The 12,069-nt window shown below is 43.5% G+C and overlaps 1 protein-coding gene across 1 annotated transcript in view; it reads right to left on the bottom strand.

The window, feature by feature from the left end:
• The window catches only part of SAE1 (SUMO1 activating enzyme subunit 1), a 1,106,078-nt gene that overhangs the window by 1,052,244 nt on the left and 41,765 nt on the right, over window positions 1–12,069 (bottom strand). The window lies entirely within an intron of this gene.

Genomic DNA, 12,069 nt, shown 5'->3' with positions numbered 1-12,069 from the left:
ATTATAAAGCAGCCCAGCTGAGAGTGATACTCTCAGGTGAGTAGGTGCTGAGGAAAGCCTCAGCACCTACTAGTCCTACCTAGAGGACTTGGTGGTGCACCCGCTGAAGGTGAGGGACTTCCTATGGGCCCCATCGAAAGACATCGCGAGGACATAGAGAGCACCCCATGCTGGGGGTCCTGTGGGACCTGGGGAAGAACAAGTGAAGAACAATACAAATAGATCTCGCTCAACGTGGTACTCTATGGCGTTAATGTGGGGGTCCTACTTTTTTAAAAAAAAAAGTTTTTATTGGTTTATTCAACCTTTAAAAAAGAAAAGAAAACACAAACATATCCTTATCCTTTGTTAGTATCCATTTCCCTCGCCACCCTTCTACACACAATTTCCACCAATCACATCAATCTGGGTGTCTAGACCATTTGCACTGCGAAAATTCATTCAGCTCTAGGCACCTGAATTGGTTCCTGCATATCCAGCCGAGTTTTTACGACCTGGAGCAAGGTTATCAGATTGAATAGTACTGTTTGAGCCTTCGAAGAACATTTCCCACCATTCTTCCGAGCTCCTTGAGCTAATATTATAAATGAGTGTGGAAAAAATCCGTCCTCTTTCTTTCTCAAAACTCGAGCATGACATAATCAAATGCTTTAAAGTTTCTCTAGCAAGATTACAGAAGCGGCACATTTGATCAATGTTTGCGTACTTTGGCCATGAACTTAAACGTTCTTTTGTACTTAGTGCATTTAGTCTAAATCTCATACAAGGCTCTTGCGTGCCGATTTGGCAGACACGTTAGATAGAAATGGCGTTGATTGAAAGCTTTCGCCTCGCCTCGGACTTCTTGCATTAATTTACACTTGGCTCTTGGGTCACAGGTCTTAATCCAATCCAGCCGCCAGATCTTCATCTTTGCTGCCACCGGATTTTCCAATAGCATAGCAGTAGTGATATCATACTCGCCTAACAGATCTTGACATAGCTGATTCCACTTGGCGAGTATCGTGTAGTCTTTCGCAGTATCAGCCATGTGCACAATTAGGAATTGGGGTGCCGGAGTCTTTAGCATCGTTTTACGGTAAAGGCTCAAAAAGTTCCATAGAACTCTTGCGTGTATTGAGATTAAACCAAGCTCGTACCGTATACAAACAGTTGCGATACCCCTCGGTAAGTGAAGTACACGAGACCAAAAGATGTTTTCTAATGAGTTCCATAGTTAATTTGAACAGCCGAAGGCATTTTCACCTCCGTAATTTAGACTCGGCACCACTTTCTGTTGAAAAAACATAATTGTCGGCTTCAGCGAAAATTTGCCATATTTGTTGTTAATCAGACATGCTTGGCTTGCCAGTTGCCGACACTTGCTTTTCACCACTTCTGTCCACGGTGCATCCTTTCTGCTTGCGCTGATGTCATGCCTAGATATTTCGTATGTTTTACGAGCTGGATGCGCTCATTGGCGATATACCAATTCTCTTTCGACCCCTTATCAAGCCCTCCTTGAAGATTCCCCAATGTCAACATTTCTGTTTTTAGTCTGTTAATTTGCAACCCATTTGATGTTATGTAGGTATCTATAAGATTCATTTTTCGCTGAAGACCTATTGGCGTCTGGTCTTTTAAGACAAGATCGTCAGCGTATAGCAGGTAGTTAATGGGAACTCCGTGGATTTTTGGGGGAAAACAGACTGTTGCCACAGAAGATCTCGTTCACATCGGATATAAACAGGTTGAATATAGTTGCTGCCAAGGTACAGCCCTGCTTCACACCCTTAAGTGTGTTTATTTTTGCAGACAGAGTGCCCTTCAAGTCCAGCCGAACACTAATGGACGTTTCCGAGTGCAATTCCTGAATTGCGCCCAATAAACTAGGCGGACAGTCCCATTTAACCAATTTTTCCCATATCCTCCCTCTGTTGATACTGTCGAAAGCCTGCGAGAGGTCAATCAGAGCCAAATAGATTTTTGTATTAGTTCTGAGTGCCTCCATCTTTAGCAGATTTAGTAGCAACAAGTAGAGGCCACAACCTACACCTCTTACAAATCCAGCTTGTCTCTGGTCGATGTGATTAGAATCTTTTGCCCACCTCACAAGTTTGCGTTGAAGCAGAGTTGGATAAATCTTCCCCACAACATCAAGAAGCGCTATCGGGCGATAGTTTTTAGGATTACTTCGGTCGCCTTTTTTAAAGATGGGAACCACAATAGCACTTTTCCATGAGTTGGGGGTAGAACCGCTCATTGCAATACGATTGAATAGAGTGACACAAAAGTCTGCCCATGGTTCTGGGTTACTTTTGATTATGTAATTCGTTAGTCCATCAGGGCCCGGCACTCTGGATTCACTCAATCCATTGATTATTGATAGAATTTCACCTCTTTGCACTTGCTGGATCGTCTTTGCTAAATAATGCAGAATAGATTTCTACCCAGGCTTGCTCACTGACAGCGTTAGCCTGCAACGCGTATTGGGGTGTTACACAGTTGTTTAATATACTCCAGAATTCAGCTGAATTGCGCCCCTCCATTTTTGCCATCATCTTCTCAGAATCATTTTGCAACATAATAGCCGCGTGTGACTTAAGCCAATGTTTGTATTTCTGTTTAATCATTCTTCGAGTTTGTATTGCATTTATATTGGAGATGTTTTTGATTTTCCTTAATTCCTGTCTCATCAGGCGTTTATGCTGCAACACACAAAGATCAAATGTGTTTATGATGCAATTCGACATGGCTCAATTTAGATCTTCTTTCTTCGAATTGAACTAAAAGATGTTGATATTCGAGAGCCTCAGTATTTCTTTTGAATTTTGATGTTATAGACTCTACTTCAGTAGCCAGAAGATTAAGTCGAATCCTGCTTGAGCCTGTATTTACCGTGAAAGGCCATATTGGCTGCGGGCAGACACATTTTTTGTTGTCAGTTGCACCATTTCATGATCACTATGAACCATTTTTTGGACATTTAAATGCAGGACTCTCTTAAAAGATTTCCCGTTACAAAGATTAAGTACTGATGTTGACTCCTCTCTTCTCCAGGTTGGCTGCGCCAGCATATCGCCTGTAGTGTTGTCGTTTAGCATATGCATGGCACGCAAGTCCATTTCACCGCACCATTGAACTGCCTTAGGTTCTAGTTGAGATTTCTCATTCAGGCAGACCAAATTCAAGTCGCCACAAACAATCAGATCTAACAGAGATTCTGTCCCAAGAAAGTCATCTATCACAGTTGTCACAGCGTCAAGAAAAGACGATGCATATTTGTTTCGATGGTTCCAGTATACATTAATAATGTATAAGCGGTCGATGTTCCTTTCGTTAGATTGAGTTATGCCAATTGTTGAGAATTGAATGAAGGGAGACAGGTTCTGGGAGTCTATAATCCTGAATCCAGCCGCCTTTCTCACTGCTGTCAACAAGCCAGACATGGGTCTTCCTTTGGCTTGGCGAATCGCCGGATTACAAGCAATTTCAAAACCCTCTAAAAGAGGACTGGTGCTTAGCCAAGTTTCCTGTAGGCATAGCAGATCCAAATTAGTTGCCCATGATGTTTGAAACAAATGGCTAAAGCCTCTAGTGTTCCAGGAAGCCAGTCGGCAGGAATTTTGCGTCTCGGACGCCTGGCGTTATTTGTTCCCACTTTTATTTAGAGAGCCTGCAAGCCAAGACCAGTCAGATTCTTCTTGAGCTAAAGCAGTCTCACTTGTACTTTCAGCGATCGTCATGGGGCCGCATATGGGTCCATTCACAGTGATTCTTATGCGCTCCCCTGTCAGCATTGGTTTAGATGATTTTGTCACAGAGATTGACTTCAGAACTGGGCTTTCAGACAATACAGCAGATAGTCGTGTTTCAGGCTCCTGCGTGCAAACTCGACTTGTCACATCTACAGTGCTGCAGGGATCCCTTTTAGGAGTTTGCAATTGCAAGCAGCCATCTGCAAACCCCAAGGACATTAGGACTGGCCCAGCATCAAACAGAGCTTCAGCAATCAATTTTGACTGGAGGTGTGAAATGACAGCGTCATTTTTCTTCTCATCATAAAATTCTACAATTCTGAGGTCATCAGATTCGATTGCTCTTAAGCTTGGAATCAGATGACACAACCAGAGTACGTTGTGCCGATTTAAAATTAGGTCATCCGAGGATTCGATACACTCGAGTATCAATCGTTGCAGACCATGAGGATCTCGCTTCGCTGGGTGAGTCTCTCTCTCTCCTTATTCACGTTTTGTTTCACCTTCGGGAATTTTCACGTGTCTTGTTGTGACTTGAACTGAGAGCTAGTTACCGGTCCCCTAGGAATCCTTCCAGGGTCACAAGATACACCAGCTAGATCAGGAAGCACCGTCCCGCTAGCCGCCGACATCTTGTCCTGTCCATTGCGTCCTACAATGCCAACCTTATTGAGCGACAAGGAACTAGAGACTCTCGCCCTTGCTTCAAGCATCTTTCTTTTGTCCTCAAGCGTTAAGAATTGCGAATTCAACGCCTCTTTTTCAGGTGAAGAGCTAGTTGTTAGTGGAATCAGTTGACATGTTCTGGATAAAGTCTGTAGTTCATCTAAGGTTTTCGTTCCATTGTTATGTGCATTAGGTAACAACATTGAGGGCAGCTTACCATCACCTGCGGCCTGGTTCGCCGCCGACTGTTGGTTATTCTGCAGCTGTACCGGGACAACCGATTGGCCCGCTTTTGTAGCCATGGGTGGCTAATTCTCATCTGGCGTTAGTTCTTTGAGAATAGACTATGGCCATTCATGAACTACTTTTATTTCACTGTCGCATTGGTCCTCATCCTCGTAAGTTGAGACATTTATCAAAGTATCAGATGTATCACTGATACGAGTGTAAGAGCCATCAGGATCCATAACCGATTTTGAGCTGCTTGTGTCAGTTTGATTACAAGCTGGTTGAACTAATTTTGTGAGCGCACCATTCACAGTTATGTCCACATTTTTAATGTTCCTCAGAAACTTAAGCGAGTTGTTATTACGTCTCTTTACTTTCTTTTTCGGTTGGTTTTTAGTCTTCATTCCTAGGGCACCATTTACGGAATCGATTGATTTACACGTCTTCTGTAATTCACCTGTAAGCAGGTTTGAATATAGAATAAAACCCTGTGGGTTCCGCCTCAACGTTCATCGCTACCTCAGGCAATACGGAAGAGTGTAACTTCTGAGTGGTGACCTCTTTAGACATCGATGGTCTTTGTGGATCTTGTAGGGCCAAGTTTGCCACATCTTGGGCCTCCATTACCACTTTGGCGAAACCAGATTTAGAACTAGTTACTTCACTACTAATCGGAGTTTGAACCTTAGATGTATCCACACAGCAGTCGTTATTTTCATCCAAGGAGGCAATAGGATGTTCCACGAGCACGTTCGCCTTAGCACACGTCTGTTGGTCAGTGGCAACCACTGTTGGCATCTGTACACCATTTGAAATTCTTGAAGCTTGACACTTTGGAAAAAAGGGGTCACCTGTTTGCACATCACAGCCCTTATTTTTGTGGAATATTTTCAAGGCTTCCTTAGCAACCTCTGCCAGTAGTTTTTTATCAATGTTTGCGTTTGAGATTTGATTTAGGAGAGCGGCCTCTGTTATATCTGACTTAATCATCTCTTCAACCATATTCTTATATTCAGACATTTCCTTTCCAAAGTTTGCTGAATTATTGGACAACCTACAGACAGGTCTTTAATCGTGTCATTTAACCTTTTGTATAATTTAAGAAAAGGAGCAATCGATATGTTTAAAGAGGACATTATCAAGGCCTGCAAATCTTGCGTTGTTGGCATAGTTCTTACAGTTTCAGGCTCGGTTGCTTTACTAGGCACACCTTTCTTCTTGTGATAAACAGGACGTCCAATCTTAGGATACGGCCACTCCATCAATGAGGAGTCCGAAGACACTTGGCCAGCAAGGACGTCGCTTGGTGCTTTACCCGAATTACAAGAGTCTTGCTCTATTTCTAGGGGAAGAGTGCAGTGAGGTGAGATACTGTACACAAGTCTTTTAGCCTTTTTGTTTTGAGAGCATCTCAGACTGGGCGAAAGGCTTTCATCAAGTCTCTTACGCTTCATCAAGTAACCAGCTCCATTCAGTTGTTGCTTCTCAATTAAACGTTGTGACCCACTGTCAACTTGCAAGCACTCACTTTCCACGTCAGCCGTTGTAGAAACATCAAAGTTTTTGCCAATTTTATCCTTGAGGATTCTTTGTTGATTTATAAGATTGAGATCAGCCAGCAATTTGTTGACCACCTCCAGCGAGTTTCTTCGCTCACTACCGTGTGCTATTACAGTATCAGAGATGGGATGAATATTCCCTGGAACTTTAGGCTGAGGGTCTACAGCGGAACTCAACCGCCTTATTTCACAGTTTCTTAAAGATCTCCGAAACACAGCGTCGTCGTCAGCACTACCTGTAGAGTGACGTGGAACACCCAGTGTATGCACAACAGTAGACCGTACAGAGTCCACAGACCCCAAATCGCAACACTGCATCGACTCTTTAGGAGACTCAATTTCACAAAAAACACTCTCGCTGTTGCTATTCCGAGTGCCATAATCAAGCGACCGTTGGCAGTGCTCGCTCGGAATCGGGTCAGCCGGCTCTGATAGTACATTGAGTTTCTTAGTGGTCCATTGAGGAGCAGTAAGTGGAGAGTTGATGGAACAGGGCCTTTCAAGCAAGGTCTCAGACAAGCGGCCGGCCACTGACATCTTACCTATACAGTTTATCTGGTTTACAGCACAGGAGCGAGTCAAGCACAAATCGGTCCCATTCAGCACACAAGCCGGCCTTGCACCAACCGTTAGTTCAGCCACGCACGTCAAGGGCTCGTCATTCACATCAGTCTCAGCAGAAAATGAACCACAAGGCTTATCCGACAAACCAGACAAGGGGCTTGACAAAATTTGCTGTGTGTGCTGATCAGCAAGTACACGACTTGCCGCTTTAGATGCGAATGAGGATTCATGCGTGGCAAGTTGCGCACAAGCGCCCATATTAGCACTTACTTGTTGGAGAGCAGCGGGAGATAATTCCGTAGAGGCACTGGTTAAATTGGGCGTCAGGACAGCCGGCCCCTCCAATTCAATGCCCTCACTTTCGGCACAGACCGCCACATCAACCTTGCCTCGTTTTCTCACGGCCAATACTTCCATTGTGGCAGCTTCAGTCTTTCGCTGCGCCCGAGTCTTGGGAGAGAGGACCGCCTTCATGACCTTTCCAAAGGAAGGCACAAGTCCTCACACCCCTCAGACTCCCAAGACTCAGCGCCCACTCCGCGGGAGAGTCGGGTCTTTCAGCTGCACGGCACGCCCACAGGCCGAATCAGGAAGCAGTGTAGACCGACTGCAAAAAGCCACAGGGAAACAGGGAGACACTCCGTACACTCCCAAGACTCAGCGCTGACTCCGGGGTCCTACCTTTAACCTGATGAAGCAGGTGACGAGACTTGCCCAGCAATGGTCGGATGATGGCCTGGAAAGGGTGGGACAGCTCTTCGGGGAAGCCTGCTTTCGGAACTATGGGGAAGTGCAGGAGGCGTTGGGTCTGGACAGGATCTCATTTTTTTTTAATACTTGAGTTTGAAGGGGTTGCTTACCGATATGAAATGGGGCACCAGGGTCTCAAGGAACCTTACCCAGTTCGAGAGGTGGCTCGATGGGACCACTACCCGGAAAGGGGCTCCGTCTAGTACATTTAAGATGCAGATTTCAATACTGCAGGTTGGGAGGTATACCTTTCAGAGATATTGGGCAGAATTAGTGGGGGATGAAATTACGGATGAGGACTGGATACGAATTTTCCAGGTGAAGTTCCACGGAACATTTACCCATACCATTTAACACAAATTCAAGATGCTTCAAGGATGGCATAGGGACCCGTTGAGGATCTCAGAAACGTTTGTGGGGGCGTACCCCCTGTGCCCTAGAGGTTGTGGGATGGTGGGGGTCCCATGCACATGTGGTGGCATTGTTCCAAGATCTGTTTTTTTTGGCAGGAGCTCCTTCATTGGATTAAGGACCTCGGGGGGGGGGGGGGGGGGGAAGAGGGGTTCCAACAGAGCTTTGACCCGCTCCAAATACTGCTAGGAATGCCAAGATGAGTACCGATTGCCCAGGGTGTGCGAGGCGATACTGCGGGCGGGTCAACTGGCGGTGGCCCACCACTGAATGACGGGTATGGTGCCCTCAAGACGGCAGTGGGAATGTAAACTGTGCAATATTATTATCATGGAGAGATTGACCGCCACTGTAAACGATTACAGGGAGTCATTTTCAGAGTAATGGGGGTTGTTGATGTCCAAGTTGGAAGGCGCAGGGGACTGATGTGGAGACAGAGGGTGTGGAAGGGAGGTTCACCATGGTGGTCTGGTGGAGGTGAGCCAATCCAAGACTTTCCCATATACTTCAAGGGACTCAGAGTACTGACTGTTGACCGAACTTTTGACCCCTGAATGCACTGATCAAGAATGTGTGGCGGGGGTAGGGGGTGTGATTGGAAGTTCATGTTGATGAATAAGACCGTGAGAAACACGGTTATTAATGCAGAAAAGTATAATTTAAAAAAAACAAAATGTTTAACAAAAAAAATAATGTGTCAGGACGGTTGAGCAGCTGGCTTCCCTTCCCCACGGTTTCAGCATGGGGAAGGCAGCTTTGCACACTCTGGCTTCTCGGCCACGAGGATACAGTTCAAAGCACAGACATCAGGGCCTTCTGCCAAATCCTGTGTTGATCTCTGTCGCTTCTTTGTTCTTCGAGTCAAGGACTACACACAGTAGCTTCTGCTTCTCCCCGCCTTGGTCAGTTACACAGGAGGGCCCTCAGTATCTTCAACACACAATGCAGAATTCTTCAGTCTGGTTTCCTGGCCTTACGCTTTCTGCCTTGAAGGTTTCTTGAAAGTAACAGCATCTTGCCAAAAAGGTCAAGGGCATTTCCCTTCTTACAAACCCTTTTGGGTTGGCAGTCTTTCTCCTCTCGTTCAGCTGCCAACTCGAAACTTCTGTTCCTTTGTGTGCTTTGCCTCGCTCCGAGTGTGCTCTTGTGCTCCACCATTTTCCCCATGTGGGGATGTGTAATGAAGTCAGGTGGGAGTGATTGTCAGTAATTGCCCACCTCCGCTTGACCATAGCAGCGGGACCATGTCGGGTACACTGCTCGGGTGCAAGTCTGTTTTCTCCCAGAGCAGGCTGTCCGTGTAAAGGTGTTGGAGCAGAGAAGGGGCCGGGGGACAGAGAAAGAGAAAGATCCGCAGGGACCAACGGGTGAGACACCTTCTGGTTTCTCACATGGCCCATATAAATGTTTGACTTTGATTTATCTAGATCTGAGGTTTACCCAACAGCGGATTTTGTATTGTATTTATTGGACCCCGTTGAGAAAGAAATATTGTAACAGACATCGAACAGTTTTACATACATTTTGGTGGTGTTAAAAAATATAATGTTTGAGAGAAGATGTCTTGAGCGTATGGACCTAGTGTTGGTTCTTTCGCTTCCCTGTAATCCTTTGTTGTGCGCTGGGGTTGTATACGGTAGGTTTTCGGCTGTCTATTGGTTTACTTTCCTAGGCATATAGAGCACTATTGGTGATCAAGAAGCATTTTCAAATGCTGGAAGAGTGCCCTTAGACCTTCCGTAGAGGACTTGTCGATTCTTTCATGTAGAGAAGAGTAACTTATCAATTCATGAAAAAAGTAGATAAAAAACAATGGAGTTGTATACATAAAGCTCCCCCACTCCATTCTATTCTTTTTCTTGCCGTTTCTTTTCTTCCTCTTTATGTAGAACATTTCTTACAGTTGATATGTTTTGTTTTTGATTTTCTATTATTTCTTCGGATTTCTCTTGTTGGTGATTGTATCATACAATCGCATACCATTAGACTTTATTAATGTGTATTTAATTTGACATTTTTAAAATTGTGTTTCTTTAAGATATACACTTGAATCTTCAATAGGTTTTTGAATTCGATTGACTATGCAATATTGTATTTTTAAAAAAATGTACAATCAGAAAAATATGAAAACATGAAATCTTCAATATTGTGTCAATCACCTTGCTCTGTGCACCATCGTCAGTAATGCGGAAATCAATACGAGTTTCCACCGATATCCTAGATTATTTTCTGCTGTAGATTCTCAATGTAGGTCTTTCTATTGTGGATAATTAAACCGCAAACAAACATGATCATATATATATATATATATATATATATATATATATATATATATATATATATATATATATATATATATATATATATATATATAATAATGTTAAACAAAAAAGTCATAGTTTAACTTTGACTTCCATTACCTATGACACCAGCAATGTTGAACAGGTATACATTTGATCATTGTTTTATTATTTAAAATTCTACATTTGTTTTTATCATATAATTACTCAGTTGGGTCTTCTCATAACTTGTCAAATATTAATGCTAAAAAGGCCACCATTTGTATTTATCAAATGATGCCATACATGGGTAACGCTCTGATTGCATTTGAAATCAAAGTCCTTCATTAATGCATGTATAAGGCTATGAAGTACATAGAGTGTTGTGTGTGTAATCACAGATGAAAACCAATAAATACTTCATGTTCATACTAAACATTTTTGGAATGCTTCTTTCATGTGTTGCTATGTACAAGTAGTCTACTACTGATGCAGTGGTGTTGGAAGATAGACAAGTGTGATAAATCCTATGGAGTCATCACTGAACCCCAGCCTAAAATCTCGTCCCATTTGGCCAGGGGATGGCAGCCGCTACCTGATCCTGACCCTGGGGATGGTATTATGAAGGTGGATCACATGGTACGAGATGGATGTCAGGGAGGCGTGGCGACTCCATCCGGAGAGACGCATTATTCTTCCCTTTCAAAACCATCCAGTTGTAAAACCCTGAAACCCCTTCTAGTTCAACATCCTAGACATAATACCATTCACTCTACACATTAACAAACTCCATAAAACATCTTTTTTTTATTTTTATGAATACCGTGTGTTATAGTTTACAAGAAACTTTTCACACCATCACAAAATATGACATTAAAAAAAAGCACAAAAGACAAATTAACATAATAAATGTGTAAACCCGTCAAAGTTAAAATCACTTTCACCCTACGTAAACAGTGCTATTCAAGTCTACAAGTCTACTCAAGGTTAAAGAAATACTTTAAAAAAAAGAAAACCAAATGAACACATGTAAAACAAAACGTGTCTTGAACCAATTCAAATACTTTGTTGTTACCAACTCAATAACCAATTTGCTTGACCTCCTATAAGTAGTAAGAAGGGGCATGAATTTCAGTCAGCTACAACACAGTTCATTCTTTGTTTAATTCAGTTTCAATTTTCAAGTAAAGTAACCGTCCCAATGCACACACAAATGATTTGTAAGGATTATTCTTACATTTTGCCCACAGAAGTTCCCGTGATAAAATCAGTACTTATAACATTCCTGTTTATGATGGTTGATATTTTAACAAAGATGTGACGCAATGAATCTTAAAAAGTTTTAAAACTCCGGTGGACTCCAACTCCCATAAAGCCTCAAGTACTGAGATGAGGAAAATGAGCATGGAGTCCATGTGGCTTGAAAGTAACATCAAGCTAAATGTGCAGACTAGTTGTCATCCTAACAATCAGCTGCGCAGCACATTTAAACTTGATGAACACCTGCAATTAGAAGAGAGAAGAGCTGCAGAGCAAGCAAAGAGGGAAGCAAACCCGCAGCAGAGGCAGACACATACGAGCTGTGCTGGAAGAGCCAATCTCTTGCAGGCAACCGCCTGGAGGCATACTTCCAGAGGTACGGGAGTCCAGTAAAAGGGCAGCAGGTGCTTTGGAGAGACCGCCTGAAGGCAGAGCGCTGCCATGAGGCTGCAGGAGACGCAATCATGTGGTGCTGCCTTGGTTCAATTGGCGAGTGGTTGAGAATCCAACAGTCAACCCAGAGAGGGTGACGGTCCTGGGACATGCCAGCAAACTTAAGAACAATTGAAAAACTATTTTGAATACCCACCAAATAGAAAATCTCCTACTATGAAA

Source organism: Ambystoma mexicanum, chromosome 2p (genome assembly GCF_040938575.1).
Source record: "Ambystoma mexicanum isolate Mex_15411 chromosome 2p, UKY_AmexF1_1, whole genome shotgun sequence".
Taxonomy (NCBI): domain Eukaryota; kingdom Metazoa; phylum Chordata; class Amphibia; order Caudata; family Ambystomatidae; genus Ambystoma; species Ambystoma mexicanum.
The sequence above is the reverse complement of the archived record's forward strand: the minus strand, read 5'-3'. Positions and strand labels throughout refer to the sequence as shown.